This window comes from Solea solea, chromosome 6 (assembly GCF_958295425.1).
Source record: "Solea solea chromosome 6, fSolSol10.1, whole genome shotgun sequence".
NCBI lineage: Eukaryota > Metazoa > Chordata > Actinopteri > Pleuronectiformes > Soleidae > Solea > Solea solea.
Window position 1 is genome coordinate 11,875,822 of NC_081139.1, and position 23,649 is coordinate 11,899,470.

At 38.9% G+C, this 23,649-nt stretch overlaps 1 protein-coding gene across 1 annotated transcript in view; it reads right to left on the bottom strand.

The window, feature by feature from the left end:
* tafa3a (TAFA chemokine like family member 3a) overlaps positions 1-23,649 on the bottom strand; it is an 84,797-nt gene that overhangs the window by 38,941 nt on the left and 22,207 nt on the right. The window lies entirely within an intron of this gene.

A 23,649-nucleotide genomic window follows, 5' to 3' on the forward strand; every position in this document is an offset into this window, starting at 1 on the left:
TGTCTTAATGTGCTCTGCTCGGTAATCTTCTTGTACTTTCAGTTGAGCTGTTGTTCAGTAATTCTCTCCATCACCATCCCAGAGGCCCCCGTGGAGAGCGAAACAAGCAATGCAATCAGTGGCTCATCTGACTGCCAACAGAGCTGGCCTCCTCGCTCGTGAGAAAACCAGTCACATATCACAGCTCTGCTTTGAACTGCGTTTCAGTGCAGCCTCTCGGTTTTGTGCTTATCTAGCTGAGGCTTACATGTGAGGGAAATGTTTTTGCAATGACTGCCTTTGTACTGACAGCAGAATATGGGTGAGATCTTAATGGGATGTTCTTGTTCTGTGCTGTCTCAGACATCTGACACAATCAAACTGTTATGAGCAAGCAAACTGAAGACAGACATAGGCGCAGTGTCTTTAACAGCACCCGCAGATTTATGAAGGGACTATTCAAAGCCCGGGTTTTACATCTACACTCATCACTGTTGTAAAGTGAGGCAATAAAGACAAATAATCCAGCATTGGATTAGAAGGACAAAATAGTGGAGCTGAGATAAGTTAAATTAAAAAAAAGCAGCAGCCATTTAAGACCGTGATTGGCTGAGACACTGTTTAAAATGTCAACTTGAGGATGCCCATGCATTTTTGACCTGGAGGCATTGTTTTGTGAAGCAACCATTACTTAATCTTCAATTTATCTAAATATCTAAATATTTCATCTGTAACTGCAAATTTGATTCTCTTGACGACGACATCTTAACCACAGGCACTGTCTGAATTGTCTGGCTCCTGCAGAATATTATGTCACAAAAGCGGGCGGCGTCCAACAAAAGTGTTTGTTACGATGATTTGATTTGTTTGTAAGGGACAGGCCAGCTAAAGTCGCAGTCCCACAGAGCTAGAGAACTAATTTTCACCTGCAGTCCCTGAAGTTTGATTCACTACCTCTGAGTACAGCCCTGACATGTAACCAGTTTAACAGGCTATGGGATTTAAAAGTTGCTGGGTTGCTTGGCAGATCAAAAACAGAGCAGTGCTGTAAATATGTATGATGTATCTCTGCCCTGCTGAGTAATTTCACCTCACGTTTAATGTATTACTGTCATGTATAATGTTTCCTCTATTTTTGCTCATCTTACAGAAGAAATATTCAATCTATAACAAATATGAAGTTCAGATATCAGTCTGTAAACGTTTTTGCGTCATTTCTTAAATTAACATCATCTTAAAGCTGTAGTGTAAAACTGTAATAATATATAAACAAATGTTGTCAACCATTGTCAAATGAGTTCATACTATTGTGATCTGCTCCACATGACTCGCTCTATGTTCCTCAACATAGCAGTGTTTACTATTTGTGTCTGCAGTAATGTGAAGGTGGAAGCATAACAGTTACGCCAGTAAAGCAAGATGGCAGCAAAGTTTAGGTGAAGGAATTATTCCCTGTTCTCTGAAACATTAGTGAGATGACACAAATGTTGAAAGTGAATTTTTGATTAAGAAATGGGTGAGGTAGTGAATATACCAAAACAAATGTTGAAAGAGAATATTTGGAATATAGACATATATGGGTAGCAGTATGATGTTTTTGTTCTTGCAGGTGCTCAAGGCACTAGTTTGGAGCCTTAGCTCAGCTCTGCATAACCATATAACTACAGTAAACCCAGCTCCATAATATGAGTTATCTCTCAACCAACTAACCATCCAACCACACGACCACTTCACCAGTGTTTACTATCCTGGCTTGTGTTCAGGATAGCAGCTGAAACAAAACTGTGACTCAGCACTGTCCATGGTGCTGAAATGAAGGACAGTCGAGAGAGGCTCATCACAATTAGTACATGGGACAATGTCCATATTGTGTTACCTAGATCCAAGAGGAGTCAGCTGGGGATACTCATATTTGGATTGATACATCACTGTGAAACAGAAATAGCCCGTTCTCTTTTACTGTGATATTTGTGGATTGGAGCTTAACTGAATTTATTAGCATGACATTAATTTTAGGAAACTGGCTGATTAAATACAGAGGAAGACCAACAGCTGAGGCTATCATGAAAGCAATAGCTATCACATTCTTTTAGAAAAGGATCTTCATTGTCATTATGCAACTGAAATTGCACAACAAAATTAAGAGGTCAAATGGAGAGTTGATCAGAGCCGCTGCGACTGAGTGCGCCGCCATAATGGACCAACCTTAGTGATATGTGTCTAACATTCATACAGGATGTGATGTTTGATGATGGGAGGAAACCGGAGAGCCCGAAGAAAAAGCTACCACAAGGTGTTTTACTTAGTGCTTTCTAGAGACTAAGGGGCAGCTGCATGAACATTCATCCATCTTCTGCCACTTTATCCTCCACCTGAGGGTTGTGGGGGGAGCTGTGCCAATCTCAGCTGATATAGGGTGTTAGGCAGGGTACACCCTGGACACCCAGTCCATCACAGGGCCAAATAGAGACCAACAACCATTCTTTCTCTCGCATTCACACCTACAGTCAATTTCGAGTGTCTATTGCACTTAATCCATATATTGCATGTTTTTGGACTGTAGGAGGAAAACGGAGAACCCGGAGAAAACCCATGCACACACAGGGAGAACATGCAAACTCCATGCAGAAAGACCCTTGTTCAGACCGGGTGGCGAACCCGGATCCCCACACGGTTAAAAGCTGCTGCAGAAACTAAGACGGATGCTGATGTTGTGACTTGTATTCCTCTGCATTGAAGAGGAAAAGGAAAACTGTGAGTCAAAGTGCATGCCCGTTTAGTGGTGTAAATTAAGTTCTTAACTTCAGATGTAATTCAGGTGAGCATTTGATTGCATATATACTAAGTTGTGGAGAAAACTGCAGCAGTCATCACAGGCCGAGAAGACAAGCTGAGAGGATTTTTCCCCACAGTGTTTTTCTATGGTTTGTAAGTACTCATTTTATCTGTAATTCTCACAGCTGTTGGTTGCTAAAAAAAATCCTCAACGATTACAGTCAAGATATAACTGACACACAAAAGTGCACATGCACATTCACAGCAGCGACTGCCCTGAAGCGATAACACAGAGGCGTGTGTTTTCACACAGTGAACAGACAGTAGACTGGTCTGAGGTGACGACGGTGGTGGTCGGAGGTCAAAACAAAACCTCTGTGCTGTTGTTCAAGTTAGTCATATCTAACTCCATAATATCTAAATGTGACAAGCTGCCAGGCGTGCACTGCAGTCTTACCCAAGGCCAGGCCTTCCCTCACTTAACAGCCATTATACTAACACAGAACATGGGGAAATCAGTCCAGCTGTAAAACCTTCAATTATAGCAAAGGTCCATGGGCTGCAAATGCTGGTCCAGCATACAATACTCAGGACATTCATTGTATGAGTCAAAAACACAATTTCATTTCAGTGTAAGTTCACTACGACATATTAATGTCCAGTCAAGTGTAGACATCAAGGACATGCTGTGTGACATGATATTGGACTGCTGTGAACCTACTGTCTGAACTTGACTAAATGACAAGCAAGAGAACGTGTCTTCTGAACGTGGCATTATCTCATTGCTGGAGGGGTGAAAGCAGTCTATTGTCATATTTACTGTGTTGTCCATTTAAAACAAAATGAAGAGTATTAACAAAGGACATAATTGACGTTGTGTTTTAAATTGTTACTGGACATGACATGATGAAAACATAATAATTAAATTGCAGTCTTTGCAGTTTGATGATTGTGTTTTTTTTTTCAAATTGCAATTTTCATTTGAAAACAACACATTTTTCAGGCCTTCTGTTTTTCCTGCTGTGGTTTTTGTTTCACCAATCTCCCACACACTATATAAACTGCACTATATAAACTCTGCAAGACTCTGCCAGATTGTCATTCACCCTCGTGGTAGAAGTGTATCTGCCAACCTTTCTGCGGTTTGTTCTTCTGAGATCGGGTTACCCTGCCCGTCCGCCTGAAGCTACCTGTACCGAGGATCACCGACCAGCCTTTTTGTCATAGCCTGCCAGATTCAGTCGGCCACATCTACCACACACTGACATTGGTCTGCCTATCTGGATTCGAATTCACAGTGCCCCTGTTGTAAATCTGTGTGGTGCAGATGTGTGACCTAGCCAGGACACATTGAACGGCCGCCCAGTGAGACACCAGAGACGCATGTTAATGTCACATGTAAATGCATGAGGTGAAGTGCTAGCCAATCACTGCCTGAACACAGAAAAACTGCACTACTTATTTGCATGTCTACAGCACGTCGACGAAGAATGATCACGAGCGTGATGAAAACTTGGTTATGCACGTAGATAGTTTTGGGCGCTGTGAGTAACCTCTGGTTAGGTTTCAGCACAAAAAGCACCTGGTCAGGGCAAGAAAAATAACATGTTTTTTTTTATTATTATTGCATTGCAACATCCACTCAATAAAACCACATCACAATATCTTTATAACACCGTAACAAATCTTCCTGTGTGGTGTCTAAAACTAGTCTAAAACTGCTGTATGCCACTGGGTGGACATCTTGCAATTGTCAAGCTTTGTTTCACATCCCCATCAAATCCTCCTGGTAACATTTGCCTCAACATATTTCTGTTCCTTATTTTAAAATGTGTTTTCTGCTCAGGTGAATACGTGCTACTTAAATCTCTGGATGAATGGACTGAGGAATTCAACCACAACGTGATGGAATTTGCACCAAATGTATTTTTCTACCCATAAATCCTGAGAAATCGTACAGATAAGTGGAAACAAAAGAAGAAGGAAAAATATGCATTACTCACAAACAACAAGTGCCTGCCGGTGACAGCTTTTGCTCAGCAGGACTGATTACCTGACACAATTATAATTTCTCAGGTAATCGAATGCACAGTTAACACTGCAGCATATGGCTCAGTTGGTGCATGATCTTATGAGTATGTAACTATGACAGTATTATACAAGAAAGTCAATGCATTTCACCTCATTTATACTCCTTTCATCAAAAAAGGATAGTCAATTGAATTAAATATGTATTTGTGCAGCTTCAGACTTATTATTATAGTTTCAACAACACTGGCCTTCATGCTGTAACACCTACAGAAGTGGAATGTAATTCACATTGCATTGTTTTTACTCAATTTTATTTAGATGTCTTGTTAGTGCAAAAGTTGACTTATCAACTAAAACTTAAAGTTTCCCCCCAAAAAATGCAGAGTTGATACAAAAAAATAAGTCATGTTAAATTATTATGGGTCAAAATTGGGATACAATCATGAACTTGCGGTTAAACTGTAAAAATGTCATGACAACAGGAAATTAAACTGACAGATAAGATGAAAATGCCACAAAGTTGTTCTAGTCTTTCCTGAGGACACAAACTCTGAACAGATTGTGTGACCAAATAACGCTACAGTCCAAGGCAAAAAAAAAAGATCGATATTGATCAAGGACATTCAGATTCAGTGGTGTAGTATGAAAGGGACAGCAGCTGTGTGTGAGCACAGAGTCACAAAAGCCAATGAGAGTATGCGAACAAACTAGCGGATGATGCTGTCTGTCTGTATCCATGTTTTTAGTTGAAATCTTGGGACTTTCAGTAAGATCCCAAGACCCTTAAAAATCACCAGCCACGGTCATTGTCAAGTGTCTGCTCCTGCATCTTATGTGTGAATCTCATTAAAATCTGCCAAAGAGTGTGGTTGTATGAGCACTTTGGTATTTCAGGAAATCACAATGTTGCTTTTCTCAAAATAAATCTATAAATATTTAAAACACAAAGAATTGTATTTTTTCATTTGTGTGAAGCTAAATCAAACTAACACCAATGTTAGTCAGTATGTGGACGTGCATATAGTCCACGTACTGTAGACAAAGAGAGGAAGGTGCTCTCCTGACTGTGGCTCCCAAGGTAACACAAGGTAACACAAGGTAACACAACCAAGGTGACAGCGTTTAAAGACCTATTAGTTTGCACTGTTAAGCAATGGCCTGTCCACATCTGTCTATACTATCAATATGTGTTATAAACATACAAAAACCCACATGTAAACATAGCAACATTGTTTTGTTTTTTTTGGCTTCAATAAGTCACCTTCTACCATGCCTAATGACAGAGAAAATGATGATGATTTAAGCAGAACAATGTAATCTCTCTTTGCTTTTCCTGTTGTGGACAATAGCTGGTGCCAACTTGTCTGTGCTCTATCACTGGTTTTTAATGTATTTTAATGTATACCATGAAAAAAGATAATTAAATAAATAAAACTGCTCAGGTCGGATCAGATCTTCACGGTGTTGCTACCTGTTTTTTAGGGGCTATAGTAGTAGAGGTAGTGGGTAGGATGGAGAACTGCATCCATGTGTCAATGTTCGCTTCCCACCAGGCTAGGTGTAGTGATATTTTGGAAGCAGCAGACCAAAGGAGACCAAGCACTTAGTTCCAGAAGCCAGCATTAGACTCAAGCCTATTGGAAAACATTCCCCAGGGTGCAGAGGCAGAGGTCATCTCAGTGTAGCTGCAGTTCTCTGACACACTTGGCTAGTCCCTCTATCTCATTCTGTCCGTCTCTATCTCTCTATCTCCCACTGCGATACAGTGTGGTCTACTTGCTTCTGACTCATCCTGTGTCCTCGCAGCATGTTCTGTGCCACTGGACACACAGTACAACACAGCATGGATCAGATAGTTGTCCTAGAGCATCAGCACACGGCACAGGGAGACAGAGGAAGAGTCTCACGCTGCAGGTTTATACAAGCAAGAGGTATAATTTGTTTTTCCATTCAGGCACTATTTTGTGTAATGAACCAAACAGATTTCTGTATCTGTATCTCCACCCAAGCATGGGGATGACAACTGCAACGACAAATTAAAATGACAAATAATAATGTGCAATTCAATTTATATTTTGTTATATATACATGTATACATATATACATGTATATATATATATGAATATAAAATGAGTCACTTCTTATAATGCTGGTGACAGAAGGTGTCATCATTTAACTAAAGAAGACAGTGATGATGAATGACAGGGAAAATAGTGTGCAAGATATTTATACATTTGTTAACAAGTTCACATCAATCCATTCTATATGCAATTAAGTTGCAGTATATTAGGTTTGTATCACTATGTAATGTAGTCACATTTTAAAGCACTGGCGCATTTTTCAAAAATTAGAAAACCTACACTGGTACACAAATAAATAAAAATAATCATTGACAATATAACCTTTATTCAATCACCTTTATTTTATATACATATTAAGTGAGTATTTACTGTGAACATTTCCATCACAACTAAGGACATTGTATCATTTGTTCTGTAAAAACTGTTAATATCTGCACATTTAGATGCTGCTAAAGTCTGTGAATAATATCTCATAATACAGTATTAGCCTAATTCTGTTGGTCAAACTCTGGTTTCATACAAATTTGCCAGTAATAATAAATGTGTTTTATGTTTGAGAGTTTGTTTGATTTGTCAGCATCAGGTTATCCACTATGTACAAGGTACAGTTTGTATTTTACGTCTTCAAGTTTAAATCTCTAATTCAAGCTTTGAATGAGTACAACTCTTTTGCCAATAATGTGAATAACCTGAAACCCAGTTACAGTGATAAATGTTTGTTATGTTGTGGATACTTTAGAGTAATTTGCATTTCATGCTGCAAGTTATTATTCTAATTCCTTTGTTTTTCTTATTTGAGCTGTTGTCACATCTGATAATAAGCCAGTTACAAAATGCTGTTTAGGGCATTGTGCACCACTGACTTAAACGAGTATTCAAAAACCATTAAAAGTGTGACATACAGCGAATGCCTGAGCTCTACTATCAAAGTAATTGCCAGGTGGATCTTCAAGCTTTACTTCCACATTTCCTCCAACAATGTGCCTGCTGAGGCAGAAAATTATTCTGCTGCTATAAAGCAATATAAGTCACTCCAGAATACAGTGTTCACTCAGGTCCTCATACAATTAAGCTCCAGTGACTGATACAGAAGCATCAAGAAGTGAAAGCCAAGTGAAATGAGTGATGGCTGCACTCAAATAAACCAGCAGATCAACATTAACTCCACACACAATTTCTCTTATACCGTGCTTTACTAAGGAAGGATGCGGATTTATGTACAGATTTAATGCATATCCACAACTTCAGTCAGAAAACCAATGTGTCTCCGAACACCTCCGCTAGTACATCTGAGCCTCTCAAAAGGCTGAAACTAATGCTGTTGTGTATTATCAAAAAACCACAAATCAGAAAAAGTTTGTGCAGTTTAACCTCATTTATTAATATAGTTATACAGCAAAATGACACAATACAATATTAACCTAGGTCAGCTCCCAGAAATGGACATGTTTGATAGAGCTGAAGCAGCTGAAGCCTTATAATATGATAATAAAAATAGACACGTTTCGCCATCTCTCATCTACTTCCACAACTTCTAGGACAAGTGAGAGGAAAACCATACTTATGTGTCTGACTGTAAAACCCGGGAAAGTAAAAAGGAAGATTAAGTTTAGCACATGATATGAGAGTGATCAATGTGAATGTAACATCGCCATCAGCTCTGCCACCTCCAGCTCCGCCTGCCTCTAATTCATACATCATAGCAGGTCTCACTCCCGTCTTATAGACCTTCCCTTTCACTCTGCCGCTGTCCTTCTGTCACACATGAGCCCTGACACTCGTCTCCACCCTCTCTGCACTTTGTTCTGCTTTGAATGGTTGACCCCAGGTATTTAAGCACATCCACGTGTTTTAACGTCATAAACACGGCAAAAATACATCACAAACCAAACTACTGCTGCAACAATTAAATGATTATTAATGGATGACTAAATTAATCGATATAACAAATAAATCATAAAAACTATATCATTTTGATTCGTGGACAGAAAAAGACATTTGAGAACATCGTCATGTTTCAATATTTTCTAGCATTTCATATACCAAACTACCAAAATACCAAATAATCGACAGATTCATCAATTATGAAAATAAATATGTGCAGACCTAAACACAGCAAATGCTTTGTGGGCCACAGCCCCACCATATTTTATCACAATTATTCTAACCTGGGGACAGTTACTGTATCAGTTTTGGGTTAAAGATAAGTGTCTTCAATGTAATTTCTTAAGTGTTGTTTTGTCGTCCTCAGTAGAACTATTCAGTGGTGTTGAAATGTTTATGGCTTTTGGCTTTTTAGGAAAAACAAGCCACTCTTGCTGGTGCTGGTAGTACTTGAATAATGAGTCTCCTGCTGCTGCTGCTGTTGCTGTTGGACTCTGCTGTTCTGCATCATAATAGGTGTAGGGTAAAAAAATAAATAACTTGGAACTAATGTACTGCACCTCATTAGCCCCCCTTTAGATCAGAAGAGGAGTTGCCAGGGCCACTAAAGGGCGACACTTGAGCCAGTTTCCACGGGGGTTGTGAGAAGATCACGCTGTGCTCTAAAAGTCTACCAATACTTTTGAAAGACTGCAGGTTCGTGCAAAATGCATTATTTAGACTAGAACGAGGAGGAGTTCTCGTTCCATTTGCTTCAGCAGAAGTAACTCTGCATGCATTCATAAATAATAAACGTGAAGCAACACGCGTGGCAACAGGGAAGAACAAGCATGAAGGCCAGTCGCACAGCATGAAAGAGAACAAGCCAGCTTAATCTAGGCTTGGTAAAACACCGAGTCACCCAGAAAGGGGCTGAACACCAGATGATAATATGCAGAAACAACAAGGGGCAAGCAGGCCACAAAGGATAAACTAAATGTGCATCTCTGGCAACATTTGGGCTCAACGCCATTGTGCTAAACTGATCTAATCACCATCTGGCAGGAGGAAGAAAGCAGAGTAGGGTTGACTGCAGCTCAGATGGATATTTCATGTACCATAACATACTATTAAAGGCTTTCACTGACACTTGACGAAAGCTTAAATAAGCAGAGACACGGTCTACTGCAGGTTTTCATGCCACTATAGCTGTAGACTTCTACACACACTGTCATTACTGTCATAAGAAATTAACCCTTAAAAAGGGATTAGACATCAACCCTACTTATTAGTACTATAACTACTATAAGTACCAGAGGTGATTGCTTTTAAGACAGCAAGGGAGGCTCTGCTTCCCCTAAAATGTCATAAAATAATGGTCAAATATGTTGTGTTGCAATTTACACTTTATTACTAAAAGAGCGCTCAACTATATGATTGTTCAGAATCAGTTGTTTCATCACAGATCGTCTGACGCAAATTCTCTTCTCATGGGGTACAGAGCATCGGAGGGCAGAGTTTATGTATACTGTATATAATTGAATGTGAAATGAGCTTCCCCTGTTTCAAAAGAAAGCAGCCACCGCTTATTAGTACCATTAGTAGTGTTAGTTATGTGGTAATTTGTGCATTTGGATACAGACAAATAATTGTCAGTCTTGATAATGTCAGAAATACATCTAATTATCTTACACTGTGGGAGTAATAAAAATATAATAAGCCCGTTCTGCCTCTTACTAGGCCTAATTCTTGACAAGGCACGCAAAGCTGACAATCACCACCGATGAGCGTTGAAAAGCAAAGTTGGGCCTCATTAAGTGCTCTGTGTCATCAGCAGACTGGTGGTGGCTAATTTGGCACGTTGAATTGGTGTGATACAGGAATCACAACAACGAGGTGTGAGTGGGTCACCTTAATGAGAAGAAAGATGGAAATGAAGCAACCAGCTGCTAGAGTTTACATCTCTTTTCAAGTTGTTGATGTTATTTCTCTTTAATTTTAGTTTGTTTGATCTGTTTTCATTTTGTGGTTTATTGTTTTGGTTGTGTGAGCTTCTACGTCTATTATTTATTATTCTGTACAGCCTTTTGGTCCACTGTGGTTGTTTTAAAGTGCTTTACAAATAAAATTGGATTGGACTGGGTACAGCTAGAGTCAAACATTTGTGCACATACAGGGGGGTTATTCAAATGTTTCATTGATCACCTCAAAAAGCTTTTTACAAAATAGCTTTCGTCTTCTAATCTGACATTTTTACAATTGTAGCTGTATTAAGTCAACTGTGTGGTGGGCAAACGCTGCTTAGCAAAGGCTTTTAGCCTCTGCCATGTGGAAAATTACTGCATCTCACACATGCGCAGAGTGTATGAGCTGGAGGACATTGGCTCAAGAGTTGATACAAATTGGGCCGAAACTGTGTTTATGTGAGGTATCACTGTCATGTGTCCTCTGAAATGAGCTAGGTGTGTGTCGGCACAAAGAAAAAACAGAAAATTGTGTTTTTCATTCAATTCATGGTGTTGATGCAATACAACAAGAAATGAACATCACTGCTGGTGTTGGAATATGTTAGATTATGTTAGTAACTAACTGAATGTCTGTTGGTTTACTGTGCCTTTTATTACTTCAGATAGAGTAAAGAGCAGCACAGAAGTGCTAGTGATCACAAATGGCTTAGTTACTTAAGTCACCTTGTTTTCATCTTACATGTCTGAAGTACAGACATTCCCCTATTCACAGATAAACAATGAAAGACACTCAACTGGCAATTTGTCTTCCACCACATTAAGTACATGCATAATTTATTATTATATTATTTTTTTTTTGCAAACATCAAACACATCAAAAAGGAGAAGAAAAAAACCTAGAAAAAAAAGAGCATGATGTTGAGAAGTGCCAGAAATATCCACTAAAAAAGAAGCAGGTTACAGCAACACAGTCCACATTAAATGGAAATTAAGCCACAGATTAACCTTTTTTATTGGAAAAGGGGGAAAAGCACAGGAGGTACCTGTGCTTTGTTCTGTGGATACCAACCCTGCTGTTTTAGAGGACATTGCAGGGACGATAGCAGCAGTAACACCTCTGACCCTGATAACACTTTTCATGCACAGCAAACAACAGATGACACCTTCAATCAATATGCAGGTTGGATGATTGACTCAAAAAGTGCGAGATACAAGTGATTCACTTTGGTCAAGGATGAACTTGACCGCACATCTTTTGTGTACGTCTCCTAACAGTGTCTTGATTCATTCCAGAAAACAGGAAAATGGTGTTGAAGCTAAGTAAAGCTTACCCTGGGTGAGAGCAGGTGACACCTTGGACAGGTCATCAGGGCCAGCATACAAAGAAAAACAACCATTTACACTCATATCCACACCTGTGGTCAATGTAGAGTCTCCCGTTACAGTAACTTAATCACAATCTGCATGTCTCTGGCAGGATTACGCAAGGAAAACCACCCAAACACAGTGATGACATGCAAACTCCACACAATGTGACTAACAGGATTCAAATCAGGAACCTTGATGTGAGGCACGGCACTAAAAATCTAAAATCTGGCTAGATTAGTGCATCCCTGAAGAGAGATGTACATATATGTCATTAAACATTTATATAGGGAAGTCATGAGCTGGTTTACCACAAAGTGAACTTTTTTAAAAGCACCTCAACTGTTTTATTTGGAAGATAATAAGTGGCAATAACAGACTCTGTGTGAGGTTTCCCTTCATGGCAGAACGATTTGCAGTGTGGACTGCAGTGTCTTGGCAGGGCCCACATATTCTGTGAGAGGGACTGACAAAAGAGGCAGAGGAGCAAAGCTAAAAGAATCCCTTTTCTAACCAGAGCCTGTTTAAATTTTTTGACAGGCCTGCTTAATTCCCTTTAAGAGTGCCATCAAAAGATTTTGTTCTCTGCTGCTCATTTGTGCCTTTCCAGCAGGGAGAGTCTTGTGGTTGTGTTTTCCGGGAAGTCTACAGTTTATTTATGCAAGCTTATTTCAAGTATAAATGAGGCTGCATATTTGGCAAGTGCAAAGGCTACTGCAAGCAGGAACTATTTACTATTTACCTAGTGAGAAGAGCAAGGACACCTTGTCTACTGTGACTCATTCGAATACAATGAAATCCATACGTTTATTTTTTCTTTCTTATTTTACTTAAAGCTCCACTACATTAAAAACTTACATTTTGAGGGTCAAGGCTTTATTTCAGTAAATACTCATGTGCAACATAACGTGTGCAAAAATGAAGCAGCTCATGCACACATTGAGGTGGCTGTCCATAACCACAGTAACAGCAACTGCAGTAAAACCGACAGTGTTTTAGAACCTCTTCTTTTTTTAGCCAAAGATATCACTTTTAAAGGAAAGGCATGCAACTCCTATTATAAGTTTATTTTTAACCAGTCTCGCTTTTGAAAAGAACACTCTTCACAGCCACAAAACCTATGCCGCAACACTCTATGATGCAGCTGTTGGGTGATGCATTATGTAAACAGTAGGTGCAACATCTGGATTTGAATTGACACTAACGGAGAGGTACTTAGCCAGTTTTACATGGCTGAGTTTCTTTGTGAGGACACATGCTTCCATAAGAGCAATAAATCCTGAACATGATCATGTATAATAGTGTTCCCTTGTCAGCGTTGTCGTATTTTTCTTGCTGTGCTTCCAAGAATGGATCAAACTTTTCATTATCAGGTTAGCCAACAATTTTCATGAAGGCAGTCCTTTCTTATAAATGTTATCACCTCCTCTGCCCTGTTTAAAATTCAGGCCCAGTATTCCAATTCCCTCCAAATAATATACAGGCAAAACAGAGCACAATTCCTAAGTCTCTCAGGTCCACCATTCGCCGGTTTATTTTAAAATGGGGTTTTGGAAAAGCACCTCTTTTGAATTTGTCTCCTCTTTCTGAAGCATCAACATTTGTTCTGGTTCTATTTTACTCCAATATGTCCTGGAATGTTCATCAACTCGAACACAGAATGCAGAAATCAAGTCAAAGCCGGCAGGATTTGGTGGCAACATGTGAGGGCCCTCATGGAGGGATCTAACAGCTACTTCATCTTGGCTTATTCCTGGGGGTTTCAGGAGGTTGACATGTTCTAATGTTCCACTTCTTGAGCACCTTGTAGCATGGTTAAGAATAGTATTACATTTTAAAATTGCCATGGCTGAACTCTCGGAGGCCGTCTGCATTAGCTAAGGCTACCCACATGAGTGTCAACCTATTGATTTCCAGAACTTGTGAATTTTAGAGGAACAGCTGCCTCCACAGATACTGACTTTGGCTCTTTGGGTCAACTGCATGTCAGTGTGTTATCACGCTAATGGTGTGCGGAAGCAAGAAGGGCCTAGGAGTTATCCATATGCTGCACAATTTGCAGTGAGGTATATGCAGGTGGTAGGAAGCCATTGCTTTATTAAATATATCATCTTGTTGATTTTGCTACTGATTCTTCTTTAATCTTAAACCTAGCTTTATCTTTGTATTTTTTACCTATAAATAATTATAGTTCCACATTTAGCTCCTAGTCAAATTCAATTTAAAGCTAGTCTATTGATTATCCTCCGGGTTTGCAGGGGGTCACTGGACCCAATCCCAGCTGACATAGGACGAAAGGCAGGGTACACCTTGGACAGGTTGCCAGTCCATCGCAGGGCCAACACACAGAGACACATTCTTTGTAAAAACTACAGTAATGGAAAATGGAAAATGACAGAAAAAGTGCAGCCAAACTTTGTAGTTTGACTACAGATAACTTGGGGGTGGAGCTCTGACCAGAGGGTGGACAGGATGAGTGGGATTTATCAGCTACATTTTTTTAAAAAGTGTAGCCTGCTATTACAAGTTGTTTGTTTGTTTGTTTGTTTTTCGGATTTATTAGTCCTAGATTAAAAAACTCCCAATAACAAGCAATGATAACGTAAATCTACTCCATTCATAAGAACCTGATGGTGTTGCTGAGCATACACATGCAAATGTGTTGTTGTGTTTCCTGCTTTCTTGTTTTTCCCTCAACCACTTGTTTTTTTTCTTAATTTCTTGTTATTCAGCCTCTGGAACCAGCGTCCCTGTCAATTTCCTCTCCAAAGTATCTAAATACTGCACATCTCCTGCTCTCCGGTGTAAGAGAAACCGCTCTCAGCTTATCTTCCAATCCTTCTCCAGGGAACTGATTAATTCATCATAGCGAGCTGTTTTTAATTACAGAGTCAAATGATCTGTTAATGGACAAAGTGAAATCTATTACATCATTCTATATATAAGTGCGTTTTCTGTGTCTCAGCCAACAATCTCTGGTCTCCAGTGGCTGAGGTCATACAGGATTACTGATATATGAAACTGTATTCGGATGCTTAAGCAACACTTAATTAGTTCCTGCCTGCTCACTTATATAGCTAAAGCACGGACACCACTCAACACCTTTTCACAAAGGACATTTACTTTAATGCCTCAAGTGCATATCAAAGCGACACATAAAGGAACATAAAATTCTAATATCAAACATTTAAGTCATGAAAATGGAAGGTATTAAGTACAGTGTTGTTTAATTCGAGTAGCTTCATAAGCTACTACATCAGCATGGGGAGGTTCTCAGAACATGGAAAGTAGTGCAACCTTGACATTGTGGTGAAATAATTGGTGGTGCAGTTGCCAGCCTGCAAGGCGCGCTCAAGGCCCCTAGGTTGAAAACTGCTTTCATTGCATTTGGCCCAAAACGATAGCACAGCACATATTATAATGGCATTCTACCTCACGTCAGGTGAATGTTGATATGTGCTATGTTATCATTTTCACTGAGACACTTTGAAGGCTTTTTCTCAGCTTTGTACTTTATTCATTGAATGAAAATGTAATCTCGAGATCAAGGACGATGCACCTCAATTATCTCTTCCTCCACAACTATGTCTAGACGGTCTTTTTTTAAGTCTTTTTTTAGTCTTTCATTTATTTTATTAATTTATTTTTCAATAAAGAAAATCTTTTTACATTTTTTGATGAGTGGTTTGGCTAATATGACAATTTTGATGTGAATTGTTTAGATGCTTTCCGATAAAGGAATGTGAGGAATCCTTGAACAATGCTCTCACAGAACTGAAAGTTTCATTTCATGAAAAGAATCTTTATCCAAAAAAAAAAAATAGCACTGTATGAAAGAGGGCATCTGCAGAGGAGGACAAAATACCGCAACACAATGTCACCTCTTACTGAGACTGCATGGTTCAGACAAACAATGGCTACTGCACCGGGGGCTAAACAGGAAAATTCCATCGCCACAACAGCCCTATGTCTTTGTGATCCCTAGCATGCAAAGCCTTAAATATGTTCTGCATATAAGGTAATTAACTTGAATTAATATTAACATTGGCTTGTGGTCCTTAACTACACCTGAAATTTCAAATGGTGGTCTTGATCACCTGATGTATGCTGAGATTGCCAGTTATTTTGGCCCCAACAGTGTACCATACGGTACAGTTCCACTTGTTGGAAACACAGCTTTATACTGCAACACCACTGCAACCAACAATATCTGTGCTGCAAACAACTATCACCACTTTATTTCTGCTTCCTATCCCTTTTAACCAAATATTACACTCTGTTCCACTTGGTGTTACCCTAGGGACGAGCCACACACATGTGAGAGAGAAGGTCGAATGTGGGCTATCAAACACAAAATCTGGAGTCCGCTTTACCTCACATCTAGGAACTAAGTCCTCTGACCACCAATCATGAAGCGCCGAAACTATCAGTATCTGTAGAAATTCACGGCTGTCATATTAGTATCATCTCAGACCCATAAATTGTTCAGCCCTAAAAATATGACTAATTCCTAATCCCCTAAATCCCTCACTCCAGTCCAGTTATAGTAGCTTTTCATCTTTAGTGAATGCAACATGCATTATTACTTGGCATATATAGTTATTTACACATATACCATATACAAATGATCAAAAAAGCTGTGTTGAATGAATACTGTATATATGTGTACATGTGTGTGTATATATATATATGTTTATATCTATACATATATATATACAGTACACGTTTCCCATACGGCAGTACACCGTAAACACACTGACACCACATTGCTGTCACCAGTTAAAATGATCAATAATGTGATGCAGGACACTTCATGTTTTCCAATTTAGATTTTCTAAGAAGATCCAAGGCAGTCAATCATGCAGCAGGAATCACGGAAGCCATGTTAACTTAAGTACAGTGACAGAACCCACGGACGGTGCTTTCACATCACATTGATTACAGATGAGGGGAAGTCAGGCATATATGACGCCTTAATAATTGACATTTCTCTGGGAGGATGATTTGCAGTGGTAATGTAGATGACAAACATGAGTCTTTCCGTTGTTTTAATGACATCCTTCTGTTTATACTAACAGAACCTGCACATTGTTCTCAAAGATAAATCCTCCAATCGCTCCTTGTTTCTGAGATACACATCACATTAGATCAAGACTGCAGTGAAACAACGGTAGGCAAACATTATCCCTCACTCAAAACAACGTTCAAAAACCAAGGTTGCTGTCATTAATTAAAGAACCAACAAAGCGCTGCCTTCGTTTCTGTTTCCTTTCTCATTCAGTGACAAAACAAGTTGTTTGTTTTTTGTATAGTTGTGGGTTCTTGTTTGTTTGTTTGTTTGTTTTTAATCCCAGGATTTATTTGGCCTGTGACTGTGCATGTGAATACTTTATTACAGCTGGATTGCTACAATGATTGTATGAACTTGCTTACCATAATCTCAAGTGGTGTACACACCACAGCGGTGTACACACCACAGCATATATATATATATATATAAATACCTGTGTGTGTGGGTGGGTGTGCCTGTGATACTTTGATATGTTGCTGACTGCAGACGCAAAGGCTGGCAAAATGCCTCCCCTTTCCTCATTTCATCACTTCTCTGCTCTCATCTTCCTTTTTCCTCTGTTGTATCCCATCCCCTCTCTTCTCTGTCATTTCCTTCTCCTGCTTCTCTTCCTCTTTCCTCTCTTATTAAGCGATACCTGAGTGCAGTATTCCTTTTCCAATGTGCACTGTTTATATATGTTTTATATATATGTATATATGTATATATATATATATACATATATACAGTGCTCAGCGTAAATGAGTACACCCCCATTGAAAAGTACAATTTTAAACAATATCTCAATGAACACAAAAACAATTTTCAAAATGTTGAATATATATAAGTTTAATATAACATCTGTTAAACTTACAACATGAAAGTAAGGTCAATAACATAACTTAGATTATACATTTTTCAGTTTTACTCAAATAAGGGCGATGCGAAAATGAGTACACCCCTCAACAAAACTACTAAATCTAGTACTTTGTATGGCCTCCATGATTTTTAATGACAGCACCAAGTCTTCTAGGCATGGAATGAACAAGTTGGAAACATTTTGTCACATCAATCTTTTTCCATTCTTCAAGAATTATCTCTTTTAGAGACTGGATGCTGGATGGAGAGTGATCCTCAACTTGTCTCTTCAGAATTCCCCATAAGTGTTCAATTGGGTTCAGATCAGGAGACATACTTGGCCACTGAATCACTTTTACCCTGTTCTTCTTCAGAAATCCAACAGTGGCCTTAGATGTGTGTTTAGGATCATTGTCATGTTGGAAAAGTGCACGACGACCAAGGGCACGGAGTGATGGTAGCATCCTTTCTTTCAGTATAGAGCAATACATCTGTGAATTCATGATGCCATCAATGAAACGCAGCTCCCCGACACCAGCAGCACTCATGCAGCCCCACATAAGGACACTGCCACCACCATGTTTCACTGTAGGCACCATACATTTTTCTTTGAATTCCTCACCTTTGCGACGCCATACAGTTTTGAAGCCATCAGTTCCAAAAACATTTATCTTGGTCTCATCACTCGAAAGTACAGAATCCCAGTAGTCTTCATCTTTGTCAGCATGGGCCCTGGCAAACTCTAGGCGGGCTTTTTTGTGCCTGGGCTTTAGGAGAGGCTTCCGTCGGGGACGGCACCCATGCATGCCATTCCTCTGCAGTGTACGCCGTATAGTGTCACGGGAAATAGTCACACCAGTTTGGCTTTCTACCTCCTTGGATAACTGCAGTGAACTTGCATGCCGATTTTCTTCGACCCTTCTCATCAGGAGACGCTCCTGTCGAGGTGTTAACTTCCGTGGACGACCTGGACGTCTCTGTGAGATGGTTGCAGTTCCATCTTTTTTAAATTTTTGTACCACTTTTGCTACAGTATTCTGACTGATAAGTAAAGCTTTGCTGATCTTCTTGTAGCCTTCACCTTTGCGGTGTAAAGAAATTATTTTCTTTCTCAGGTCTTGAGACATTTCTCTTCCATGTGGTGCCATTGCTAACAACATGAAATAGGAAGGGGTTTATAGTCAACTGTCTGCTGGACACCTGTGTGATGAATAATTAGACTCACCTGTGGTTGATTATTGTTAAATTGGACATTTGTAGACTAAAATTTAGCCTTGCTCCGGAGACTTTCAGTGGGGTGTACTCATTTTTGCATCACCCTAATTTGAGTAAAACTAAAAATTTTGTTCTCTAAGTTATATTATTCACCTTACTTTCATGTTATAAGTTAAACAGATGTTATATTAAACTTATATATATTCAAGATTTTGAAAATTGTTTTTGTGTTCATTGAGATATTGTTTAAAAGTGTACTTTTCAAATGGGGTGTACTCATTTACGCTGAGCACTGTACATACATATGCGCTTTCAGACAAAACAGACTAACAACTATCCTTCCATTTCCTCTAAAGTTATAAAAAGTGCAGTGTGTGTGCAAAGTTTTTTAAAAAAAAAGATCCCTAAAGAAATGTATTATTATTGTTCAAATATTTTTGCTCTGTTTCTTTTGTGTTTGTGTTCTTTTCTTCACTTCATCACATATATCATAAACGTATTCCCACCCAATATTTCTTTCTTGTTCCCACAACACATTTGTCTGCTGTAAAAAGAACACTTGCAATCATCAAACAATGTGATGACGAGAAAATCGCACATAGGAAACTATTATCAAACAAAAAAATGAGTCTATTGAAAAAAAAAAAAAACAATAACACTGCAAATACATTTTACCTATAACACAACCTGTGCAAGACATATAAGAAGGTTTGAATTTAAACAAGCAGAAGGATATGCAACAAATTTAAAATCCACCATAGTACAAGGTAATATTCTTCAGTGCACAGAACAAAAGTGTTAACAAGAATTTTCTTATCCAATTTTGGAGGTATGTTGTCATTTAGCAGTGTTGTCAAAATACAATATTAATTTGTCAAACCTCTGATAAAACTTTGTTTTTTAGAAACTTATTTGTCATCTTCTTTTAGTAAAACATTAACCTGATGTCTACAAACATCTGATTTATTTAGTGCAAGGGAGCCTTTTACCAATCAATAGTTAATCAAATTGTATAACATCCTGAGGGCCAAGTTTTTTCTTTAATAACTATTTTAATGTCAGATGGATGGTGATGATGGTGATGATGTTACTTGCAGCTGGTTCTCAGTCAAACAGTCTTTAATCAAACCAGTCCTTTCCAGACTCAGTATAAAGCACATCTTCTGTCAGAGCTCTCGCTGACAGAAGATGTGCCAGCTTTGACCACTTTCTGTAAATAAAAATGCAGTTTTGACTCGTTACACTTGTTCTTGCTACAGCTTACACGGCTTGCAAAAAAGCAATTCCTCACTTGTATCCAACTTGTCAGTGATCAGCTTGATTTTGGCTATCACCTGATATCTTTTCATAAGGTAGAACAGACAGTAAACATGTACTAAGTCCTTCTCCCAAGGCCACCTCATACAACCAACAGATCAGTCAGATTCTTGGTACTTTCTCTGAGAAGTGGAACTGAGGAGCGATCGGCTATTGACATCATCCTGCAGCCCGAGAGGCTTGTAACATTGAGCCCTGCTCAGCTCTGTTATGGTGCATTACAAAGGAGAACTGAAATGTGTCACCTGACAAAGTACAAACACAGATCTGCAAAGCAGGTTGACTTCAGTGTCTCGTTGAAGACGGTACAGTGACACAAACACAGATAGTCAAGGCCATTTCTCTGATGTGCATTCAAGTATAGAGCTATTTTATTTCTATGTTATAGCCAGAAAAGTTAAATAAATGACATGACTTTTGTAAAGACAAAAGATCAGACATCAGATTGGTCTAGCCATAGCCATATAGTTATAGCAATGTTAGAAAATGGGTCGATGTTTGCAACTCTCTTTTTCCCTGCGTGTCACAGTCAGCGGCGACAAACCCTCTTCACCTTGTCAATGTGGCTCTAACTTGATATAACTATTTTAATGGGGGAAATAGGGTATAATATGTCCACTTTAAGTGAGATGATATCAATCTGTTCAACAGCAAGACAACTTCGAGCAGAGAACAGGAAACAATGGTGCTAATGGAGGTTTAAACCCATCGACATTTGAGGATAAAACAAAAAAATAATAACTTTCACTTTCTTTTCTGTCTTAACTTTGAATTGATTACAGTTGTCCTTTTAAAATGAATGGGTGTTTTGCATGTGTCAACTTGTAATTCATTTTGCAGCTATGATTTCTTCTCAAAACTATTTCAGTACAAACTAATTTGCAGAAACATTAATATCAACACTAAGCCACACCAACAAGAAAATGTACCCTGTTAACCTTTTTGTGTCACAGTAGTAATGGTCCACTAGTCATCTATATACATTTTTTTAATTAACAACAAATGAATAACTTTGACACTGAACTATAAAAAGAAAAAACTTGAACATAACTACACAGTATATGTTATCCATATTAGCTATCATTAAGGGAGACATTTGAGACTAAGTGTATAGTCATTGCAGAAACTCAATACAGGCTATAATTATATAAGGTCAATAATTACGCTGACTAAAATGACCATCCCAGTCCTTCCAACACTGATCTGTGGACACAGAGTGGTTACAACAGCCAAACAACACGTCTGTTTTTAACCAAGATATCTGTTCAAACTTCATGCACTGAGCTAAGAGCTCACCTTCCATTTCTGCAGACAAGGGAACCATCCTCGATGAAGCTTTCCTCAACAATCGTATATAACAACACACATATATTCCTCGGCAGGAAGCTGAAAAAAATCCCCAGAGGGCTGTCACTGCCTTCAACCACATTTTCATTGATCCAAAACAAACCCATGTTATCCCCCGCCACCTGAATTCCTAAGTCTGTGAGACTTTTGTTGATTTTGGAGTTTGTGTGGGTTGGTGAGACTCTCAATACTAACTAGTAACTTTTTATTCCCGAGCAGAACCTAAATGTGTTTTGTAGAGAGCTGATAAACCCCTCCCTATTTCTCAATTACACTGAATTTTCCATCAATGTCTCAGCCTGTGAGAGCCAAACACAAACATAATAAACAAATACACTGCGACACATAAGCACCATGTTTTCACCCAAACATGCGGATGAGTGACAGGACAAGTAGGCAGTGTTTTGAGTGCTGTCGGAGACGGTGTGAAGCCCCCTTCCCAGACTGGATGATGAATTCTGGCAAAAGCCCACAGCATCCTCTGCCAAACAGCAAAGTGTCAACAATGTAGCCCTGGCGTCAATTTTTCAGCCAGGAGGGCCCATACCTACTTCCTCCTTTATTTTTTTCTCTTTTCTATTTATTCTTCATCACTTTTTCAAGATCTTGTTTTTCTCTTGGAAGAGCAGTGTGTTTGTAATTACCTCAGGGCCATTCATTACCAATGACACCTTGCACATTGCACGACAGAGTTATTCAGAGTGCAGGAAAAAATGGGGTTTGCCTTCACACTATGTTCATCTGTATTGATGAGAGAGGAGATAGAAAGTAAAGGAAGCTTTTATCTTTTGACAAAATGCTACACCGGGGCATGAATATCTGCTTTTATTGTCGCACTATCTTCAGTGTAAAGAACCTGTTAAATGGAGCCGGTCTCTCTCAAGACGGAGCACAGAGGGAAGGTTTGATTTGCGGCAATGAATCACCTGAAGGAGGAATCCACTGCACAATTGACGTGATAAAGATTCATTAGCCTGCACAACAGGATCAAACCCACACAAAGCATTGCATCTATACAACCACAGTACAAGAGCTCGGCACTTCTATTTCTGTCCCTGCCTCGTCTTTCAGGGGACACTGCAAATCTCTCAATAGAAGAATCGTACTTTTTCCGGTAATGGCTCTGGTGTTCACACATCTGACTGCCATGCTTCTGCACAAAATAAAGTAAACATATTCAATCAGCCCCCAACTGTGCATGATATTCATCTTTTGCACCTTTGGCATTGGGTTTTTTTTTTTGCTGTCGTCGTCACAAGAAAAATTCACAATTTCAATTCATAAGGAACATGACAGAAGTGATTATATCAATGCAATCATGTTTGAACGTCGTGCATCATGTGTACATACAATCACAGCCACAAGTCTGTGTTACACTTCACCACCAACCCCTCCATCCTCTGATTGAGAATCAAATATTCCGATGCATGTCGAAATATGTGTTGAATATAATGTCAAAAATAAACATAACCTGGGAGAAAAATACATTCATTACCAATGGCAATGTGGAAATAGTTGGCATGGAAACCCAATTAGTGTAAATGAGATCTCAATAGAAGCGCTGAACAATTACTCACAATCCGAAACAGTGCGGTTCACAAAGTGCAAGGCTGCAATTAAATTACTCTATTCAGGACTTTTCTTATCAAACATGCAAATTAATAAATGTTTCTCATACTTGTTTCTCAACACTTCATATCTTAAAGTTCTCATCCTTGCAACAGAATATAGAGTGGTTAACATGTTGGTGTGTGGTAATCATATTTGAAATATATATATATATTATATATAATATAATATA